Below are 23302 nucleotides of genomic sequence, written 5' to 3'. Positions count from 1 at the left end.
CCAGATGCAGTCCTGGCCACCGCCCAGCCAGCAATAAATTTCCCAGGTTCATCTAACAAGCACATTAAGTATCCTCTGACACTTTCCCAAAAGAGTGAGGTGGGTTTTCTTTTTTTTTTTTTTTTTTTTGGCCATCCTGGGGCCGCAGGACGTTGAGTACAGGGAAAGGCCTTCAAGAGCAGGTGACTTAAGCCCTTACTATTTAAATGGAAAAACTGAGGTTTTGCCAAGCGTGCTGCAGTTGGGCAGTACTGAGCCAAGAAATCAAGCCTTGGGGTTCTGTGTGAGGCTTGGAAACACACCCAGAACAAGAAGGGGTGCTAGTCTCACGCTTCCTGCAAACGTGTGTGATCACAGCCAGAGCCTCCAGGAGGGGAGGATCAACCCCCCTCAGAGGGACCATGCCCCATGGCCTTCCATCCACCGACACATTAGGAAGGAGGCAGTCACACCTCCCCACGGCAGCTACCTGTTTCTCCTCTCCATCCCAGGCCACCTGTCTTGTCTGTCCCATCTCATGCCAGCTTTCTTCTGCAGCCTCTATGATACCAGGAGCAAAACACAAAAAGAACTCTAAAGACCATTTTGGGGCCTGCTGTGCATATGTCTTTGCGTCTATGTGTGTTTGTGTCTATGTGCGTTTGGGGCTCTGTGGTGTGTTTGTGTCTTTGTGTGTTTGTGTCTCTGTGGTATGTTTGTGTCTATGTGTGTTTGTGTCTATGTGCATTTGGGTCTCTGTGGTATGTTTGTGTCTTTGTGTGTTTGTGTCTATGTGTGTTTGGTTCTCTGTGGTGTGTTTGCGTCTATGTGTGTTTGTGTCTATGTGTGCTTGTGTTTCTGTGGTGTGTTTGTGTCTTTGTGTGCTTGCGCTCACTCGTGTGGACCTAAACCGGGACAACAGAGAGAGACATGGCAGTGTGCTAAGAGATGGTGAGTCTGAGAAAAGGGCAAAGGGATGCTCGTTATAATTTTCTCACAATTTCTCAAAGGGTCTGAAAGCTTTCTAAGGAAAAAGAAGAGATTAAAGAAGAAGGACTAAATTTAAGGTATATGAATCTAAAAAAGAAAAAAACTATATGGAAAATGGCTAGAACTCACTCCTTAAATTTTATCTTTCTAACGTGAATCCTTTAATGTTCCTTATGTTCCTTATGGTGTAGTGCCTCCCAGCCATAAAATTATTTCATTGAAACTTCATAGCTATAATTTTGCTACTGTTATAAACCATAATGTAAGTATCTGATATGCAAGGCATCTAATGTGCAACCCCTGTGAAAGTGTCCTTACCCTAAAGGGGTCATGACCCACAGGTTGAGAACCACTGATCGAGGTACTAACATACTCTGAAAAGGTTAGAAGACCTTCTAAAGATCAGCAATCCTAAAAAAAAAAAAAAAAATGTGATGTTGGTATTTACAGACATCAGTAGCTCTGGCAACCTTGAGGTTCAATTCTAACTTCAAATATGTTTTATTCATCAGCTCCCAAACTACACGTGGGCTTCATAATTCACAATATCAATAAAATGTAGCCTGACTTTGATCCCATTTGGAAATTTTTTTCACATAAGGAAATTGTTGAAACAAATCCATACCCAACCCACAGTTACGAGGTTCTCTATCCAACACAGCACTTAGCTTGGGCTGCAGTAGATCCTATAAGTCAGCCCTGAAAATCTATCCCCAGCCACGTCCATGAAATTCATGTCAGCTCACAGCAGTCCATGTACAGCAGTTGAGAGAAAACCATCCAAGGGGCCCTGTGGAATTCCTCACCGCTACAGCAGGGACAACGAGGAAAACTGTTTAGAATAATGTGAGGTTTCAGAAAGAGAGGGTAGCCACATTAGAAGGGCTGTATGCTTATCAAAGAGGCCACAGGTTCCTCCTCAGGCGATGGAATCATGGGAGAAGTTGAAGATGACAGTGATGGAGCAGAGAGTGGGTGGGTGGGAGAAACTTCAAACTAGAGCGGCTAGTTAGGATGACGAAGACCTGGCCCATGGCAGTCAGAGAGTGAGGGTGGAACCACAGACAAGATGAAAAGAGTAGGAGTTGGTGAGTGGATGTGGCTCAGAAGAAGAAACCCATGAAGACTGAGGTGACTCACCCTGTGGGTCAAGACCCCTTTAGGGGTCCAGCAACCCTTTCACAGGGTTGTTTCACCTAAGACCATCAGAAAACACAGACATTTATATTACAACTCCTAACAGTAGCAAAATTACAGTTATGAAGTATCAGCAAAAATATTTGCTGGTTGGGGGGCGGGTGTTTCGCCACAACATGAGGAGCTGTATTAAAGGGTTGCAAAATTAGGAGGGTTGAGACCCTCGGCTATAGATGTTGATGGGGAATCCAGGAGCTAGCAAAGGCTTGGCAAAGGAATGTGCTAAGTTGTGAACATGCTGAGGGCCCAGATGTATGCATGTTTGTGTATGTATATAAAGAGAGAGCTTCAAAGAGGATTGAACACACACAAGCAAGAACAGTCCACATGCATATAGTGAACAACGCCATGAGCACCGAGCAGGTTAGCTGAGGACCAACTGCAGGCAAAGGAGGACTGAGTCAAGGACAAAGACTCCCAAGTACATCTGAGCCCTCAGAGGCAAAGACTGAAACCCTCTTTCAAACGACCCATTCAAACTCCTTCTCCACAGGCTGGTGGCGCCATGCTGGGTTGTGAGTGGGTACAAGGCACAATGACAAGCTCCGGTAAACTCAATTCTCACACCAAAAAAGACAAATAATCCAACTGAAAGACGGGCAGAATATTTCAGTGGGCATTGACTTAAAGAAGATAGACAGATGGCCAATAGGCATAGATTCTCAGTATCCCTGGTCATTAGGGAAATGCTAACCAAAACCATAATGAAGGGGCTGCAGAGATGGCTCGGCAGTTCAGAGCACTGGCTGCTCTTCCAGAGGACCCTGGTTCAACTCCTAGCACCTACATAGCAGCCCAAAAGTGTCTGGAACTCTAGTGCCAGGGGATCTAATGATCTCTTCTAAACTCTGCAGACACCAAGCATGTAAATAGTACACAGACATACATGCAGGCAAATCACTCATATATGTTTATGTATATATGTATAGATAGATAGATAGATAGATAGATAGATAGATAGATAGATAAGTAAATATATATATATATATATATATATTAAACCATGTGAGAGACCTCTTCAAACCCACTAGGATGGGTATATTCGGAAGGGCAGACTGGGCCTGGAGCAGTGGCTCAGCAAGTAAGAGCTCTTGCTGTGCAAGCCTGAGGACCTGAGTTCAGATCCATAGCACCACATAAAAAGCCGAGCATGGTGAAGACACCATGCACTTCTGACACAGGGCCCACAGGACCTGAGCTGGAGCTGACCTGCATGCCTTCTCCCTGCAGACTTTCATGGTTCCAGAAGGCACCATGCAAACTTCCAAAGGAGGGAGCCAACCAAAGTTCCTACCCAGCTATGATGCCTACGAACTACATCAACGCCCAGCACTGCACAACGACCATAAAGATGCAGTAGTGCCTTGGCATACCAACAGTTCTCTAATTAAACTTAAGACTTGCTCAGCAAGAGGGAGAGCCATGCCTGGTCCCGGGAAACCTAGCTAAGTTCTCAGTGTGTATGGGGGTGGGGGGGAGGTAGAATCTACAGGTACTAATTTACTAACAGCATAATCCCTACAACAATCTATAAATATGAGTCCTCGTGCCCACAGGTAAGAATAGTCTTCACCCCTCATCAAGGAAACTTCTGTTTGCAACAAATGGAGACCACTACAGAAAACTGCAACCAATTAAAATGCAGAGTTGTCCAGTCCCAGTGGACACATCTTTAAAACACTCCCACACTTAAGGCTCAGGGGACATTCCAGAAGAAGGGACAGAAAAGGATTGTAAGAGCCCGAGCATCAGGAAGTTTGCTATGAGACTGTCTCCTAGTAATGCCGGAAGCTACACCCATCAAGTCTCACCACCATGACTGCCCAAATGTGAGCTGAACAAGGACACCGCCAGAGAACATGCCGAAGCGGACAGGGAAAACCCACACAGCCTCTACCTTACACACGGAGCTATAGGCAACAGAGGAATGCTGGGAGGGAAGAAGGGGTCCTTCCCCAACTGGTTGTCCAGTGCAAAATGGTCATCCCTGAGGACATGCATGCACATACATTATATAAACTGGGCAGGTTATATTTAGAGATATTTATGTATGGAAAAGGAGCAAGGGAGGAGGTTATGGGAGAGTTTGGAGGTAGGAAAGGGAGGAGAGAAGTATAATTATATTATAATCTGAAATATAAAAAAGCTGGGCATGGCCACCAGGACCTGTAACACCAGCACTGGAGGGGACAGAGACAGGACGATTTGGTGGGGCTTGCTGGCTACCAGGTCAGCTGAAAGAAAAATGGCAAGATCTGGGTACAGTGAAAGACTTTGTCTGAAGGAAATAAGGTGGAGACCAATAGAAAAAAAGACAGGAGATATCCTCCTCTGGCCTTGCATTTGCATGAGTGCACACACCTACACCACACACACATACACACACGTACATGCACACATGCACACACATATATAACATATATATGCTTACACCAAACACACACACACACACACACAGAGGAAGGACAGACAACCCTAAGTGTGAGCAAGGACTTAGAGGAACTAGCCCTTCATATATGTGGGTGGAGATGAGAAGTAGGGCAGACCCAGAAGACAGGCAACCCCTCAAAAAGTTATACACGGAGTTAGTCTGTGACTCGATTACTCTTCGGCTAGGTGCTAGTCAGTAGGATTGACAGCACATGCTCTGAGCCACGTGGGATGGCACAAGCCTCTATTCCTACCACTCAGGGGCTATCACAAGAGGACCGAATTTGGGCCAGCCTGGACTATATACTGAATTCTAGACCAGACAAAGGTGACCTCATTCCAAAAAAAGTAAATACAGGGCTGGAGAGATGACTTAGAGGTCAAGAGCATTTGCTGCTCTTGGAAAGACCCAATATCCTCATGGTGGCTTAAAACTGCCGGTATCTCCAGGTCCAGGGGATCCGTGGCTTCTTCTGGCCTCCACAGGCTCCTGTATGTACACAGTGTACATACACACACATATGTAAATAAGGAAGGGCAAGAGGGAGGGGACATGTCCACAGAAAAGACGTACACACAAATGGCTCACTTTAGCATGATTCATAATAGCCAACAGGTAGAAAGAATCCGAATCTCCACCAACCAACGAATGGCTATGTAAAAACGTGATTCCACACATTAGAATATCATTCAGCCATTAAAAAATGGAATACTTTTACATGCCACATTATGGCACTTACCACCCCTGGGAGACTGTCAGAGCAGGGAGGCCGATCTGGGGACAAAGTCCAGGGCCCAGGCCTGCTGTGGCCCATTGGGTAAGCAACCCTTCCTCCATCCCACACCGATCCTGCCTGTCCCATAGTGAGAAGGGGAGCAGGGAAACTCAGCCCTCCCTTGGGGTTCTGACCACCTTGTGGGGAGATTATGATGGCCCTGCTGTTGTCATGCCAACTGTGCTATCGCTCCTTTCATCATTCCATCTGGGTGGATTTTTTTTTTCTTTTCCTTAAAGGATATCCTTTTACCAGTGTCTGTCTGGGGACCTACCATGAGGTCAGCCCTTGTCATCCCTGGCTCCAGGTAAGCTATGCTGTCTAGACTGTGTGGTCCTCATGGGAGCAGCTCCCGGGATACAGGCAAGGTCTGCTCCCAGGCTGGCTGATCCACTAAACGGAAGTAGAACCAACAAAATGCTTTCAGCATCTCCTGTCAGACAGCAAGGAGGAGAGGGAGTGTGGTCCGGGCCTAGCTTGGCTTAACAGGCCAGGTGAAGCCACTTCCTAAGAAAAATAAGGGCAAAGAGAAATAAGGATGGGAGGCGTGGCTCTCACACTGGAGCCTGTCCAGAGGAATACCAAGGAAGAGAGGAAAAGCAATCCCAGAAAATGGCTGTCACGCTGTCCACTCCTAGAGTTGAGGTTTCTGCAGGGGAAGCACAGCTTTGTCTTCCTACTTACACGCCAGGCTCTGAGAGGCTGCCAGAGACCTAGTCCCAGCCTTTTAGGAACTCACAATGTTGCTGTTCACAAAGACAACAGCTCATTGAAAAGAACCTGACCCTCCAGGCAGATAAACCAAGGCTCTAAAAAAACCAGTCTGCCTGTGGCCAGGAGACTCGGCATACAGCGTGTAGGCAAAGAGCCAGAGTTGCAGGGCCTGGGCAGGTGGACTTCGTTCTACACCTTCAAGTGGGGACCATAGCCTGTAGCACGCGTCCTCATCCTCTCTTCCTCCTGGGATCTGTGGGGACGTTTGCAGACAGGGAAGGAAGGCAGCAGGCAGTAGCTCTGGTGCCAGCTGGCGGAATCTCACTAGAGAAATGGCGGCCACCGGCCCCAGAGTGGGCAGAGGGGCCCAGGGCAGGCGTATCCCTGCGGTCAGTTAACTGCAAGACAGTTAAGTTTTATGGAACAAGCCTTTCCCCGAGAGTCTGCTGTTAAAGGCCAGTGCCTTGTAGGAAAGAGTGGCCTTCTCATCACTCTGGGCGCATCCAGACAACAAAGTGGCCATCACCAGTGACGTCACCAGGGCTCTCTTCAGCCTACACCTGCCAAACAGACCTGGCCTTGCCTTTCTAATGTTTGCTACTTACAAACACAGACAAGCTGTGTATATGGGAGGAGGGTATGTGTTTGCTGTGTTTGCAGGTATACGTGCCGCCCACTGGTGCATGCAGAGGCTTGAAGAGGCTGTCTCGCTGTCCTGTTCTATCACTTTGTACCTGATTCCCTCAACACAGGATCTCTCACTGAGCCTCGAACCAGACTAGTGTCCAACAAGCCACAGAACTCCTCCAGTGTCCACCTTCCAGCCCCCTGTACATAATCTTTCAGTGGCTAGGACCAAAGCCATATTCCCACTTTATGGAGGACTAAGGAAAGGGAAATAGAAAGGGGCCATCCCAGGTGACATCGTTTTGCAGAACTGTGACTTTGGCCTTAGGAACCCCTCCTTTTGGGGTACTTTTGCTGACAACAAAGGTACACAGGCCTTTATGAGGCCACCAAGCAAGCCGCTCCTGGTAGTCCTTTGGTGGTTTGTGAGGTCAGGGTACGTATGGCAAGCAGAGGGAGAAGACGGAGCCCAGGCATTTGCCCTGTGCTCCCCAAGTAGCTAATGAGACGCTTCTGGGTCCAGACGTCACACTCACTAACACTGTGCTCCTTTTTAACAAGCATCTGCTCTCACCTGTCCTAAGGCAGGACAGCAAGATGCCCTACTTTGCTGTGATGCCTGCTCCCCTGGGAACAAAGTCCTGAGCATATGTGCGCACGCGCGTGTGCGCACACACACATACACACACTGACATGCATTAGGACTAGGCCAGCAAGTACACACAGGGAATGGTCCTGGGTGGGACTTGAATAGTTTTAATAGCAAACAACACCTGTGAGCAGGGGTCCTGCAGAACTCTCAGCTAAGAGCTGAGCATGCCAGCCCCATCTCCAGGCTCCATACTGTGGCCACCATGATGTGACACTAAAAGAGTTGGGACTCCAGAAGCACACGGACCTGGACTCAGGGCTCAGCATCACTTACTCCATGTGGAGCCTTCGGTGACTCGCACTTGTTTCCCTTTATCTGTAAAATGGGGGTAAAAATAGTTCGCTTTGAAAACTCAGGAGACTGTCAGCACACAGCATGCACTTCAAGGTGACAGCTGTGGTTACTGCTCTGCTAAACACAGCAGTGTGTGCGCGCACTCAGCCGCCTGCCTCTCATCAGTGTCCTTGACTTGTGACCACACTGACCTGGAGGGTAAGTGCTTCCGCTTTGGAAGCATTGCCTTTCTAGGCTGTCTGGCCCAGGAACACAGTCCTGTTCTTTTGTTCGTTTGAGTCTCTTCATTTACCACCCGTGCGCACGTGCACACACACACACACACACACACACACACACACACACACACACGTGCACACGCACACACATACACACATGCATGCACTGCACACACATACACACGCATGCACACATACACACATGTGCACACGCACACACATACACACACGTATGCACACACACATACACACGTGCGCCCGCACGCCCACGCACATGCATGTGTGCATGTACCCTTTCTATACATAACACACGCATAGATAACTTGTTCAGCCGACACTGCACTGTTATGCTCCTCCCCTTTACTCCGCCCTCCCAAATAAACGTCCTCATCTCTGCTCACCAGGGAACTCACAGTCATAGTGTAGTTAAGTCCCTTAAAAGCTTGAGGTCCTAAAGCCTAGGTCTCCAGCCCATGGGGCTACTGGGATGTAGTAAAGCCTTTAACAGTTGGGGACTAGTGGGACAAAGTTAAGTCACTGGAGGATGTCCTGAAGGGGGCGTTAGGACAACCTTCTCTTCTCTCTTTCAATATTACCTACAAATCTACCCACTGAGTCACATCTCCAAACACTCTCTCTCTCTCTCTCTCTCTCTCTCTCTCTCTCTCTCTCTCTCCCCTTCCCCCCCCCCTCTCCCTCTCCCTCTCCCTCTCACCCTCTCTCTCTCTCTCTCTGGGGACCATGAGGCAAAAGGTTTTCTTCCCAACATGATTCACTACATTTGTCACGATGGTTCCAAAGCTAAGGGGCCAGTAGGTCGTGGGCTGAAATGTTGAAAACTATAAGCTAAAACTCACCTCCTTATAACAGAACCCCAGCCGATATGCTGTGTTACCTTCTCGGTTTCCTCTAGCTTGAATATTGTTTGTTTAAAAGGTGCTGCACACAGCCCTCCACCTTTTGCTTTCCTACTATAGGTTATAATTGTATAGATTCGTAAAATCCTTTCACTGGCTCTATTGTGATTCATGGCAGGAAGGCACCACAGCTCTTGATAACCCTTCACTCGCTTTAGTTCTTGGCTATTACAATGAAAAAAGAAGTGTCCTGTGTCCTATCCCCATGAAGAGACACCATGGCCAAGGCAACTCTCAGAAAGGAAAACATGTCATTGGAGCTGGCTTACAGGTTCAGAGGTTTAGTCCACTATCGTCATGGTGGGAAGCACGGTTGTATGCGGGCAGGCATGGTGCTGGAGAGGGAGCTGAGAGTTCTACCGTCAGTGACACATTACCTCCAAAAAAGGCCACGCTTCCTAATACTACTTCCCTAGGCATTCAAATATATGAGAGTTTATGGAGGTTTCTCTATAGCCTTGGCTGTCCTAGAACTCACTATGTAGACCAGGCCGGCCTCGAACTCAAAGATCTACATGCTTCTGCCTCCCATGGTGGGGCTATTTTTTAATCAAACCACCACAGAAAGTAAGCTCTTCAATTCACCCTTTCTAAAGACTGTTTTTTGTTATTTGTTTGGGCTGGGTCTTTGTGTAGCCCAGGCTATCCTCAAACTTGATAAGTAGCTCAAGATGGCCTCAAACTATGGCTCTTCCTGCCTCCACCTGCCTGTACTAGGATTACAGGCATGCATTACCATGCCCAGGTTACACAGTATTACAGATCAAACCTAAGGCTTCATCCAAAGAGCATTTTCAAAACTGACAAACAAATGCCAAGATGTGGATGCCATTTGTCACCATGAGGTCACAGCGAGCTGGTAAGGCATATATTTTCCCCTAAGTTTGAGAAGGTACCCCTACTCCCAGAGGGGTTCTGACTTCCAAACAGCAATGTCTCCTAATGTCCTCCTGGCTCAGGGAAACTGCAGGGCCTCAACATCCTGTCTTCTCCAGAATCCCGATGTACAGATTTGGGATGTTGGAAAATTCTAATCCCTACAACTGGCCCCTGCAGCTTTTGTTTCCCTTTAAAAAAAAAAAAAGATGGAGGGGTTAGAGAGATGGCTCAGCAGTCAAGAGCATCGCTGCTCTTCCAGAGAACCCAGGTACAATTCCCAGAACCCACCTGGCTGCTCACAACTACCTGTCCAGTTCCCAAAGATCCAGTGCCTCTTCTGTCCTCCATGGGCACGAAGAACACATGTGGTGCTCAGGCATACATGTAGGCAAAACACCCAACGCATAAAATATTTTTTTAACTCCTTTAAATTGTTGGAATGAAAGAAAAAGACATGGTTGCTCTATATGACAATCAAACGTGTGAGTGACTCTGGAGGAGAGGCTGATCAATGTCAGTAAAAACAGAAGGAGGGTGAGAAAAATTCACTATGAAGTTCTAGCAGGCCAACTGGCTTCTGTTTAGTCACTACTGATGGAGAAACAGTTAATGCTTTATGAAAGATTTGCATGGTCTAGGCTCTCCTGTGAGAGCTCACACATCTGGTCTCTGTCTACCAGGTAGGTACTGATGATATATCTCCCATCATACAGTCTGGAATGAAGATCCAGAGAGGGTAAGTAAATTGTCCAGAAGCACACAGCTACCAAGTGACAGACATAGGCATTGTCCCTAGTCTGTGTTCTTACTGTTTCATAGTAAGGATGTGTGTGTGTGTGTGTGTGTGTGTGTGTGTGTGTGTGTGTGTGTGTGTGTGTGTAGTTTTTTGGTTTTTGTTTTGTGTTTTGTTTTGTTTTTGAGACAGGGTTTCTCTGTGTAGCCTTGGCTGTCCTGGACTCACTTTGTAGACCAGGCTGGCCTCGAACTCACAGCTATCCACCTGCCTCTGCCTCCCGAGTGCTGAGATTAAAGGTGTGCGCCACCACGTCCGGCATAAGTGTTTATTAAGCCTTGGCTGTGTGCTGGGCACATCAGAGGCCATTGAGGTGTATAAAATACTGATATGGGAGCTACAAAGATGAGGTTCCCATAGGCATCCAGGGGTCTCACTTTAAATATTAAGTTAGAAAATGGTCTCTTCCTGGACTTGAGAGCAGTCATTTTTTCATTGATGCCTACTCACTGGACAGAGTAGATTGTCAAGAATAAATACCCTTGACATCCCCTCCCACCTCCTGCCCTCCCACCCCCTACCACTCCACCTGACCCCCTACCTACGCCCGCTCAGGAGACTTATATTCACTGTAATTGAAGGAAAAATACCAGGTGCCCTGGATATTGAAACATGAACTCAAACCCGTCTACAGCCCCAAGCACCAAGTATCTTTCTTAAATACTAATTCAGAATGCCCTAAGGTGTGGTCTAAGCACTGATGTACACCTGGCGCCTTCTGACAAACAGTTTTCTGCCTGTGCATAAAATCCAGAGCAGAGACGCTCTGGATGGGAAGCCCAACTTCAACCAGCTCCCACACACAACCACAGAGCCTTCAGAGGCCAAAAGGTAAGGAGAATACGCTAGTCCGACCCAGGCTCGGTTGCTCCGCCCACACTGGCGCTCTCCACGGGCCTCTCCCCATGGAAATAGATGGAGTCTTAAACACGTGACTACCTTCCGGCCTGCCTTCTCCCGCATCTGCCTCATTTTCTGGAAGTCAACAAGATGCTTTTGAAGAGTCTGAAATCACACCTGTTGCAACGTTGCACCTAACACAGTTTTCCGGAAGAGTCTGAAATCCATTTCCAAGGTACCAAATGCCTCAGACCGCAGAGGATGAGACCGCTACAGGAAGCCGTTATCATCTGTTTCTGCTAAAATCTACCCACTGCACATGTCACCGAGAGGTTAAAGTTTACCTCTGAAGCCAGGAAGACACTCTACCCAAGGTGGAAAATGGGATGCTTTTTCTGTCTATCACAAGACACCAGCTCTAAGGGAGAAGACACCCTGACTTCCGCCAACCTCCAGAGGGGGCGGGGCAGGGAGCAGCTATTCCATGTTTCTCCTATATCAAAAGAGCTCTAGAAAAAACCTCAGGATATTCCCCAAGAATTAAGTTCTCTCAGGCTGGAGTTGGAGCAGTGCTAGCAGAGTGCTTTCCCAGCATGTATTAGCCACAACTTGACTCCATAGCGCCCAGTACAAGAAAAAGTCCTCCTCAGGCTCCTAGGGGGCTTTACTGGCCACCACCCATTTTACTTAGAACTGATAAGCATTCTTTTTTCTTTCTTTTTTTTTTTTTTCTTTTTCAACCGCATCTACAGTTTCACCTACTCTTAGACTCATCTGCTGTAGACTACATTTCCCAGCAGCTCTTGCGGCTAGATGTGGCCATCTGACTAAATTCCAACCAATAGGATGGGAATTGCTCCTTCTCAGAGACTCGCTTGCCTTGGATTTTTCTCACCTCCTACCTCCCACACGGGGACAGACTTAAGGGTGCAAAACAGAAACTCCTGCTTGCCTTAGGACTCACTGGACAGATAAATCCTGTCTTAGCCATTCTATTTGGAGCGCCTCTTTGTTCACAGCAGCTTAGCCTGTGTGCTGGCTTCAGCATCTAAATACCCTGAGGCTGGCAAAATGGCTCAACAGGTAAAAATGCTTGCTAGTCAAACCGGCTGACCTGAGTTCCATCTGAAGAAACCATGGTGGAAGGGCAGAGCCGACTCCCAGAAGTTGTTGTTTGACCTACACACACACACACACACACACACACACACACACACACACACCTAATTAAATCGTTATATTTTTGTCTTATTATGTTCAACATCCCCTAAAGCTATTTCTCAGGGCTTGAGTCACGGTAGTTTCTCAGTAAATTTTTGTGAATTGATTGAAAAAAAGGAGTCCCGTTACATAATAGAGATAGAACCAGGGCCAAAGAGGCTTACTCAAGCCTCTTGGATGACGGTCATCCTCCTGCACTCCCAGAAAACAGGGCCTCAAGCTAGAGGGGTCTGTTTGTAGGAAGGCACTCACAGTGGGCGCGGTGACCTCTCGCTGTGTCTCCTGTCAGCTCTCTTCAGAGCCGGTGGATTTTGTGCTTGACCACAGTCAGCTGAGCTGACTGTCTCATAATAATGCGCTCAGTCCGAATACTCACTGGGCGCCAGGCTCTGAGCTAAACTCCTCATGCTCCGTGGCATGCATGTTCACTTGTTCCTCACAATAACCTTAGAAGGCCGGCACAATTTTACCACACCCCCACCCCACCCCCCGCCGCCCCAGCGAGCCACTCCGGCCCTCCAAAGGTCAGTAACTTGGTCCAGCAGCAAGACCGGCAGCATAGATGCAAACGCGCATGCTCTGAACCCACACTTCCTCTCCTCTTTACCACTTGCTGCCCTGCTTCTCTCTGTAAAGGACCAGCTTCGATTCCTAACTACGAGGACAAATGTGGAGGTCTGGACCAAGTTCTATGCTCATCCCAGCAGATGCCCAGAGCTGTTTCTGGTGACTGTGACACTCTTCCTCTGTGCACAGCTAGCAGGGGTGTGCACACCCACCGGGCTACATGAGGGCAGAGTATAAACAGCCCTTAGCTCCAAGCCCATGGCAGCTCACTCACCCTCCACCCGCACCCTCTCCTCCAGAGCTGTCCTGCAGCCTCCTTGACCTCTGCACCCGGCCTGCCCCCACAGCTGCCACCCACAGTGTGCACACTTTCCCCTCAGCTGTCCCTGGATTTCCTACTGGCCTTACAGCAATCCTCACTGACGACTGCAGGGGCCGGATACGCTGATCTAGACTGGTGACAGTGTAGTCCAAGTTACAAAGGCCACTTTTACGTATCTTGGTCTTCACCGCCATTCTCTATAAGAGATCTTTCCTCTTTATGTCCTGGACTCGCGAAGTCAAGTCAGTGACCCAGTGGGGAAGTCTTATCCAAGGGCTTACAAACCTAAGGTCAATATGGCCTCCAGACTCATCGCCTGTGGTCTGTACTATGCTTTTTGAAGACTCCGTTGGCTACAGCTGAAGTTGTTCAGGGCTGAGCATGTAAGCTGGTGGCAGAGCACTTGTCCAGCATGCGTACATCCCTGGGCTCAGAACCATGAGGAAAAATATCCTTGCCAGATATGATAATAGACACTGAAATCCCAGCACTCAAAAAGCACCAGAAGGGTTGATGAGATAGCTCAGCAGTTAAGAGCACTGGCTGCTCCTCCAGAGGACCCAGGTTCAATTCCCAGCAACCACATGGCAGCTCTCAATCATCTATAACTCCATTTTAGGAGATCCAACCTTCTTCTGGCTTCCACAGGCACCAAGCATGTGCATGGTACACAGGCATGCATGCAGGAAAAACACCCATATACATAAAATAACATTCTTTAATGATTTTTTTTTTAATTTTATGTACATGGGTGTTTTTCCTGCATTAGTGTTTCTCCTGCATGTATGATTGGGTGAGGGTGTCAGATCACTTGGAGCTGGATTACAGACAGTTGTGAGCTGCCATGTGGATGCTGGGAATTGAACCTGGGTCCTCTGGAAGAGGAGCCAGTGCTCTTAACCACTGAGCCATCTCTCCAGCCCTAATAATTTTTAAAGGTAAAAAGCAAGATGATATAAACTCAAGACCAGACTGGCCTACATAGCAAGTTCCAGACTAGCCTCGCCTTGTCAAAAAATAGAGTAATAAATAGTTTTTGAAGGGGGAATAAAAGTTATCAGAGTTTGTATACAAATTCCTATTTCAAGCTTATTGAGAGCTCTGGAGCTCTGACAACACTGGGTGCTCCTCCCCCATATGGGAAAGGTTGCCCTTGAATTTGGACCTCCCATCAGGCTAACAGGACCCTCCCAGCTTATCATGGCCCCCTCTGCTTTGCTACTTTTCCCCATGAGAACATCCCTCCTTTTTCTGCAGGGCCTTCCTGACCCTGACCCGCTGAGGGTTGAGTCTACAACCCCCCCCCCCCCCCCCGCACTGCTGTCTCCATTTTGATGCGCAAACTTGAGGAGACTGGAGGAAGAAAAACTAGTCCTCCTGCCCTCAAAGGTGGCTTCAAGGGCAAGTCCGCGCTGGCTACTGTCCACAAGATTCATCAAGCTCTTGATGGCCCAGACCCTGTGCAGGCCTGGACACTGGACAGAGGCTGAAACATGGCTCTTTTGAGCCACCCACAGCACAACGGCAAAGCTGTGGGCATGCAGTGGGCACACAGTGGACACTTCCTTTGAGTAGCATATCTTCTACAGTGTACTGTAATAATCTGACCCTCCAAATCTCACTCTAAGATTTGCTCTTTCTCAAATCTCTTGTGAAGCTTATGTACCCTCAACCTGCTAAGAGATGACCTTTCTAGAAAGTTAATCCCTTCTCAGCCTGAATCCTTGCACTTGTGCCCACTCACCTAAGCATATCCACGCGTGTGCCTCTAGATAAACACTCCTTCCTTCTCATCAACTTGCAGGCAGGTAACACCATTTGCCCAGGTGCGTGAACCGGAAGCTGGCGCTCCCACTGCCCTATCTCAGCATCAGGTAGCCTTGGCGGAAGGAAGATCCTGATGGCCAGATCTTCAGATTTTTCAAGTAGCCAGGAGTATCTTCCCGGAGAGGAACTGCAGCCCCTTTTATTAAGACCTGCGCTGAATAGCAAGCCCTGAAGTGCTGGAGAGACTCTCTGAGGATCAGGTGCCAGGCAGTCCAAACACCAGGAAGTGAAAGCTACTCTCTGGCCACCCCATGGGAAGGAAAGCTCAGCCTTGGGTGTTCCAACCCTCCCTTCCACCACAGAAGCCTTGAGGAAGAACTCTCACATGCTTACCCGGCTTGGACCTGCAGTCTAGTCTTCTACAGTGACAATACAACTGAGACTACCGCTGTATTTATTTTAATTCTGATTGGTCCAAAATAGGCCGGTTTTTACTTTTGCTTGTTTGAGGCAAAGCCTCCTGTAGCCCAGACTAACCTTAAAGGCAGCTATGTGGCCAAGGGTGACCTAGAACTCCTTATCCTCATGTCACCCCCCCCCCCACCCCAAGTCCTGGGATTGCAAAGCAGGCCACTGTGCCAGGCCAAACCCGCACTGCATTATCTGGATCTTCCCACTAAGTAACTTGCCAGTTCCTTTTCTTCCGTTTACAAAGAATTCATTGAGATGGAAACACTTATCTTGAGGCAGGTGTCATCCTTTCCTCCCCCCCAACCACATGAAATTAACATATCAATAGCCCAGCAGAGGAACTGCTTTGAGAGGTGGCAGACGATAGTTCCTCTTGCCCCTGACACTTATAAAGCTTTTCAAAAAGAGGAGAGAACAATTTCCAAACGAGAAAATGTCACAGATGGCCACAGACTAAACTTCCCTGGGGATGATCATTTTGATGCTAATATTTTCTCTTGGTTAAAAAAATAAAAACAAACCACAAGATGATGTATAAATACCCACCTGAGGATTTCTTCCTCCCTTCTGGGGCAATCACCCTTATACCGTAGGTAATGAGGAAGCGAGGTGCTCAGGAAGATAGCCATGACAGGCCAGCACATTCCTCACTGCCACTGACTAGACCTGCCACCAACTCACCAACTAGAACAGCGGGGGTAGGGGGGGTGAGCTTTGAGGACAGCCTAGGGACTTGACAGATATAGTCTCTCTCTCTCTCTCTCTCTCTCTCTCTCTCTCTCTCTCTCTCCCTCCCTCTTTCTCCAAAGCAGCATAGAGCAGACATCAATTAATCCTCAAAAGATGCTTTCAAGGCAAACATTATCCTTTTGGAGCCCAGCAAGCTAAGTAAGGTAGTTGAAGAAAAGACAGAGGAGGGGACAAAAAGAGCTCCGAGCTCTGGGCCCCAGATCTGATTCTCTGGAGAGACTCGAGTTGCAGAAAAAGAATGAAGGAGGGGCTGGCTGGATGGCAGAGCAGCTCACGGTGAGGGCCACCGTCTCTCAGGGCTTCCTGGGGCTCTGTCCCCTAGGATGTCACAAAGCAAAATAGGGTCAGAGGCCCTGGCACAACCCTATACCAAAACCAGAAAATGAGTTCCAAGAAGCAGATTGTTCTCCAAAAGCCATCTTCAGCGAACGTGGGCGGAGTTCAACCCAAAATCTGGGTTCACTCGGCTTCCCCTCCCCTCCTTTCCTAAAAGGAGGCAGTGTGGGTCTGTGTGTGAGCAGAGGCGGTGTCCTCCATGTCTGGTCTTCGCATGTTGAGGAAACCGACCCAGGTGATCATACCCATAAGGATCACAGCCTGTCACCAAGTCAGCCATAAATGTCACACATTCTCACATTACATGTGTATGCAATCTTAACGGTTTTGCTCTGAGATTCCTGGAAAACTGGTCCGCCCCTAGTCAAACACTATTAAAACAAGCCCGTCTCAGCTTGTGTGGATAGTGTTACTACCTTCCTTGCTGAACGTGTGTGCAGCGAATGCTTACAGCCCACACCGTACACAACACTTGGAGTAACTTGCCTTTCCCCGATCCAGGTACTATTGGCTTTCCTAAACAGAGCCCATGCCGTGTGCGACAGGACAGACTTACTGGGGATCGAAGAGTTTGTACGAAGGAGTCCACTCAAGGATCAGAAGAGGATTTCTTTCCTTTTACCAGTCATCAAAGAAGTAAGAGAAATTGACTCAACAGCTGACTTTTTAGCAGCTATTCTGACACCGACTTGCAGATGTACACATATGCATGCTCACAGAGGTGTAGAAAATACATGGAAGACTGCGTGAAAAACTATGCACAGCTATGTAGAGCAGAATAAGTATATGGAGGGGAAGCCTTTCCTAAGAATTTTGTAATTATATATATGTGGGAGTAGAAGGCGTGAGTGTAAGTGGCCATGGAAGCCAGAAGATGGTGTCAGACTCCCCTGGAGCTGGAGTTACAGGTGGTTCTGAGCCACCTCACATGGTTGCTGGAAACTGAGCTAAGGTCCTAGGCAAGAGCAGTATGCACTCAACCACTGAAGCTATCTCCCTGGGAGTCTTTTTATCACTTGTTTTATTCCTTTTATCCTATGCATTACTTTAAGTAACGCACTACCTTTTAAGTGTTGAAAGTCACAAAATGAGAAACATACTATAGCATCATTTATTTCTACCAAAGTGTGTCATATGTCATGTGTCCTTATTGGTTTTTTTTGGGGGGGGGGTGTTAAAATAGAGTGTCTCTGTGTAGTCCTAGCTGTCCTGGAACTCTCTCTGTAAAAAATCTGCCTGCCTCTGCCTGCCTCTGCCTCCCGAGAGCTGGGATTAAAGGTGTGTGCCACCATTGCCTGGCAATGTGTCCCTAGTCTCTGCAAAGCACTAGAGTAGATTTTGAAAACATCTCGCTACCTACATGAATTGCAAACTCTTGAGACAGGCATGGCGACATACACATGTCATCCCAGAACTGAGAAGGCCGAGGCAGGAGAATCAAGGTCATCCTCACCTACACAGCAAGTTTGAGGCCATCCTGGGATACATGAGGCCCTACCCCACTCCCCCAAAATACTGCAAACGTTCATCACAATACCACTGACACCTAGGTGGCTTCCCCTGGAACATTCTACACTGAAATGCACATGGCATGGCAGAGAAGGCCAAAGCAGCACTTGACAGTATGCTATGAGGTCAAACCCACAGACCTCCAAGACCAGCAACACACTCAGCCTTCTAGACTCTTCCTTGAGGATAATCTGAAAACCCAACTGAGAAGCCATGCCTCCTTCCCCACTTTGCCCATCACCAGCTGGACGCATTCCCCAGACAACTCAAGCACAGTCACAAAAACATCCCGCAGAATGACATCCCTTCAATTATTAAAGCCGTCTTCTTCTCCCCTAAAAAATAAAAATAAAATAAAAATAAAGTGCTTTTCAAAAAAAGGTGCAAACCTCTTCAGCTGTCGGAAGTGTTTACTTAGAGAAATTTAGATTGGAGGCTTGTAAAAAAAATAAATAAAAATAAAATAAAATAAAAACACCTCACCTCTCAAGGCCCTCATTGGTGTAAGACAATCAGAAATGAAGCATAATGTAGCTGCGGAGACACAGCTGATTGGAAAGCCCCATTTGTTTACCTCAGCCACAGCACTTTTCCCTCATGAATGCATCTAGATCAGTGGTTCTCGGCCTTCCTAAAGCTGCAACCCTCCAATACAGTTATGTTGTGGTGACCCCAACCATAAAGCCATTTCCGTTACCACTTCATAACTGTAATTTTGCTACTGTTATCAATCATAATGTAAATATCTGTGTTTTCTGATGGTCTTAGGTGACCCCCTGTAAAAGGGTCACTCGACCCACAAAGGGTCACAGCCAAGCCAGACAGAATTAATAGCGTATTTTTGACTGAGAATCTTAACAGCCAGTACACATCCTGGGCTCATTGCACTCCTGGTATCAGGCAATAGGAGGCTCCAGGATCAAACTGCCAATTTCAGCCTGACCCTCAAATCAAAGCCTTCCAATAGGCACAGGAGTCCTGAAGTTCATCAGTCACTGTTCACATTTAGCATCACGATCCTTGAAGTCACCAGGGGGAGCCCAAATTTGTGCAACAAACCAGAATGCATTCCTTTCGGGGCCCAGACGCACTTCCCATCCTACTTTTGCCCTCTCTCCTTTCCAGGACTGATTTAGAAATGAAGGGAAGTGGCTAAGGAAACCCTCAGCTTTAATATTAATAAGACCTGTGCAGTCCCCGGATGATCAGAGCCCAGACTACATAGGACTTGAAAGAACGTTTGAGACTTTGATATGGAATATGAAACCGGAACAGGCAGGAGGGGTGGGAGACAGCAACCTGGGAGGCCTGGGTTCAGCTTCTCCCAGCTCAATCCCTGCCTTACACAGTATCACTCCCCCCCCACCCCCACCCCCCAGCTATTAAGCTGTGATGTTCTATCTACAGTCCTCTCTCTGCCTTTCTGCCTGTGAGATAAACACAGTGAAAGCCCATACTTGACTTTTGCTTACTTGCCATGACATATTTAAAGACAAGAAGAATAGGGGAACCAGGAATTAACTCACCCCCTACCTTCTTTCAATGTCGTTTTCCATATACTGCTTAATCTCCAACTCCCCCACCCCCACTGGGGAAATAGTCGGCCATTATTATTAGCCCCATCCTATAGACAAAGAACTGAGGCCCAGTGTGGTGAGGTGGCAAGGCAGGGTGGCTTATAGATGCAGCACTGAGCTGTCTGCAGCATTGAGACACACCGCTGGGAAGATGTGGACACTTTCCTGCCCTTATGGGTCCATAGGGCTCCAGCCTCCTTGCGCCAGCTCTGATGTTCGCTGTGGAATCAGCCTATTCCACACCGCTGAGGTGTATTCTTAGATCTGTGTATCCCTCAAAGGAGGCCACAAGTTTAACGTACCCCAAGTCCTCAAACTCCCTATGTCACCGAGGACACCCTTAAACCCTAGTCCTTCTGCGTCTACCTACCTCCCGAGTTCTACGTTTACAGTGCATGCCACCACATACAACTTGTAGCTGAGTTTTATAGAGAAATCTGCAACTAAGCCAATCGCAGAAACCCAGAGCCCAAGGCGAGCTGGGGAGTCAGGATGGGAATGAAATGTTTTACAGACTGGTACATAAAAAACGAGGGACTCTAGTCCATGGATAACCCTGAGTCACTGGGACAGGAGAAAGGACAGCATCGGTGCTGGTAGCTAGAGACCTCCCACCTCAGGCGCCTTTTAATAAGTCCAGCCATGAGTTTCAATGAGCCCCACACCCTAACCCTTGACCTCAGCTATCAGGAACCTAGATCCTAGAACCTAGATGAAGCACTGCTGCCAAAGAGCTATGTGGGTTGTCAGGAAACCAGCATGTGTGAGGGGCACTTCACCCCAGGCCTCATCCAGTCCTTGGGCCGTCCTAGAGCTTATCCTGGCCAATGGCTTCCAGCAAGAGCAGCCCGTGGTTCCTTCTACGCAGACTCACTGGCAGCCTCGCACACCCTCACTCCCCTGCTGAAGATCTCTTCTTCCCAGGGGACCAAGGAAGACAACTGTGGGTCCTCTAACCCCGTGGAATCTTCCCCCTAGACCAGTGGTTCTCTACCTTCCTAACGCTGTGGCCCCTCATGTTGTGGTGACCCCCCCCAACCATAACATTATTTTGCTGCTACATCGGAACTGTAATTTTTGCTACTGTTATGAATCATAATGTAACTATCTGGTGTGCGAGATTATCTGATATGCAACCCCTATGAAAGGGTCATTTGACACACACACCGCATCCCCAAAGGGGTCGTGACCCACAGGTTAAAAACCACTGCCCTAAACCCTCTCTTGTAAAACAACAGAACAGCTATCTTTCTCGGGCCATCCTAGAAGATTCCTACTCCTACCCCAGCCAGAACACTCTCGGTTTACTCTGGTGGGAGGTGGGGAGGGGGAAGGTAGGAGGGAGGGGGGAGGAGGGAGGGAACTGGAAAGAAAGGAAGAGAAAGGTGAAGGTGAACATTGGCAGAAGTCTTTTTCCCAGCCTACCCCAAGCCCTGCCCAGGTCTAAGGAGGGAAACTATCTTCATGGAATTGGGAAGTGGGGGGTGTAGACAGACTTGAGGAGCAGGGGTCCCACCTTGCAGGAGACGCTCCTCTGGAGAAAGAGAAAGACAAACCCACACCCAGGCTTTGGAACACAGCTGTCTCCTGGCCCCTTTTCTCCGCTCTGACTTTGCTCAAGGACTGTCTTAGGGTCTCTATCGCTGTGATAGAGCCGCCATGACCGAAAGCAACTTGAGGAAGAAAGGGCTGATTTCATCTTACAGCTCTCTCAGGTCGCACTCCGTCACTAAGGGAAATCTGCAAGGCAAGAGCCTGGGAGCGGGAATTTAGCACAAAGCGGAGACCCCGGGGAGAAACACTGCTTACTGGCTTGCACCCCATGGCTTGCCCAGCTTGCTTCCTTAAACACCCCCGACCACCTGCCCAAAGGTGGCACCACCTTCATTGGGCTGGGTTCTACCATATCAATCATTAATCAAGAAAATGCCCCACAGACTTTCCTATGGGCAAGCTGATGGAAAGTCCCAGTCCCAGATAACTCTAGCATGGGTCCAGTTGACCAAAAAAAAAAAACCAGCAGCATGAACAAGGCCTGAGGCCAGCACTGGGCTTTCCACACAGGTGGCGACAGTGGGCTACCCAGTCTTCTCACCTGGCAGGCCATACCTCTGCTACTTCAGATTGTGCCTCCACTGCAGCCTCTGCTCTTCTACAAGCCAGAAATGACTCCCCAGAAAGGGGATGCAAAGTGGGGAGAAAGTGCATGAACGGATGTGGAAGCAACTGGTCATCCCCGGGGGCAGACACCAACAGCTGAAGTGATTTGTTAGCCCCTTTTTTCATGAGCTAATTCACTTCCAGCAGATTCCATTAGTGACCCGGCAGACCCAGGGCCTGGAGGAGGGCCCTGGAAGACCTGCTGAGTCAGCTACAGAAGGGGCAAACAGGGAAGGCCCGGCCGCCTTGCCCAGGAGCCCTTTGCCCAGGGTTTCTGTTTGACGAGCTTAGAATAACTGTTTGCTAAGCCATTGTTAGGCTGCACCTCCGCACCACGTATAGAGAGAAAGCTGCGAACCTTTGGCCACCACACAGAACCGGCCAACCAGAGGCTGATGCAATGCAGGAAAAGGATTCTAGTGTAAAACAACCTTGTCCTCCCGAGAGCAGGAATAAAACAAAAGCCAAGGTCATAATGTAGTCCTATCTGCTGCTGGGGACCCATGCCTGGGATGGGGGAGGGGCGCTGACCTCTGCAAATTTCTGTGGGCCATTCCTGACGCGACGTCAAATAATAGCAACCTTTGTGGATAGCTCTTTGTGTGTGTGTGTGTGTGTGTGTGTGTGTGTGTGTGTGTGTGTGTGTGTGTGTGTGATATCTCTTATCAGCCTGGAGCTCACAGAGAGGGATAGGCTGGCTGGCCATCCATCCATAAGATCCACCTGTGTGGGGGCTGGAGAGATGGCTCAGAGGTTAAGGGTACTGACTGCTCCTCCAGAGGTCCTGAGTTCAATTCCCAGCAACCACATGGTGGCTCACAACCATCTAAAATGTGATCTGATGTCCTCTTCTGGCCTGCAAGTGTACATGCAGCCAGAGTACTGTATACATAATAATAAATAAATCTTTAAAAAAAAAAAAAAGATCCACCTGAGTCCACGTCCCTGCCACCAGAATTATAAAACACACAGCATGGCAAGTTGTGGGGCTCAAACTCAAGTCCTCAGGCTTGCCAGGCAAGCGCTGGCACACAACTACAGAGCTGGGCGGTGAGCTCTGTATGCACCTGCTCATTTTCTCCTCGGGACTTTGGGGTGATAAGCTATGTGGGGGAGACAAGTCACACAGCCACAACATGGTAGAAGAGCCAGCATGGAGTCAAGCACAGGTGTGCTCGAGACTTCCAGCTATGCGCTCAGCCACTCTGTGACACAACTAATTCTTCAAGCTACAGAAATAAGGAAGACCTGGGGACACTGGTTCTCGCCCCACACAAGCCCTGCCCAGACAAGGGGGCTCTATAGGTGACTCTAAC

General features: G+C 48.4%; 1 protein-coding gene and 1 long non-coding RNA gene across 5 annotated transcripts in view; one reads left to right on the top strand and one right to left on the bottom strand.

Annotated features, from left to right (window-relative positions):
* Window positions 1–23302, bottom strand: part of DPF3 (double PHD fingers 3) — a 277263-nt gene that overhangs the window by 220070 nt on the left and 33891 nt on the right. The window contains exon 1 of one of the 3 annotated variants that reach the window (XR_014780989.1): window positions 5337–5498. The exons of the other annotated variants lie outside the window; for them this stretch is intronic. The gene's annotated coding sequence lies outside the window, so the exon portion shown is untranslated. Of the gene's footprint in view, window positions 1–5336; window positions 5499–23302 lie in introns of those variants that run through there. 3 annotated transcript variants of the gene reach the window in all.
* On the top strand, window positions 5573–18703 carry LOC311602992. Of its 2 annotated transcripts, XR_014780912.1 has the most exons (4): window positions 5633–5679; window positions 10354–10409; window positions 17242–17376; window positions 18291–18703. It is a non-coding gene; the product is annotated as an uncharacterized lncRNA (long non-coding RNA). The 2 variants fall into 2 exon arrangements; XR_014780911.1 differs by lacking the exon at window positions 10354–10409 and having other exon boundaries at window positions 5573–5679.

The sequence above is a fragment of the Acomys minous genome, assembly GCF_964271855.1.
Source record: "Acomys minous genome assembly, chromosome: 8".
Taxonomy (NCBI): Eukaryota; Metazoa; Chordata; class Mammalia; order Rodentia; family Muridae; genus Acomys; species Acomys minous.
This window is presented reverse-complemented; position numbering and strand designations above follow the sequence as displayed.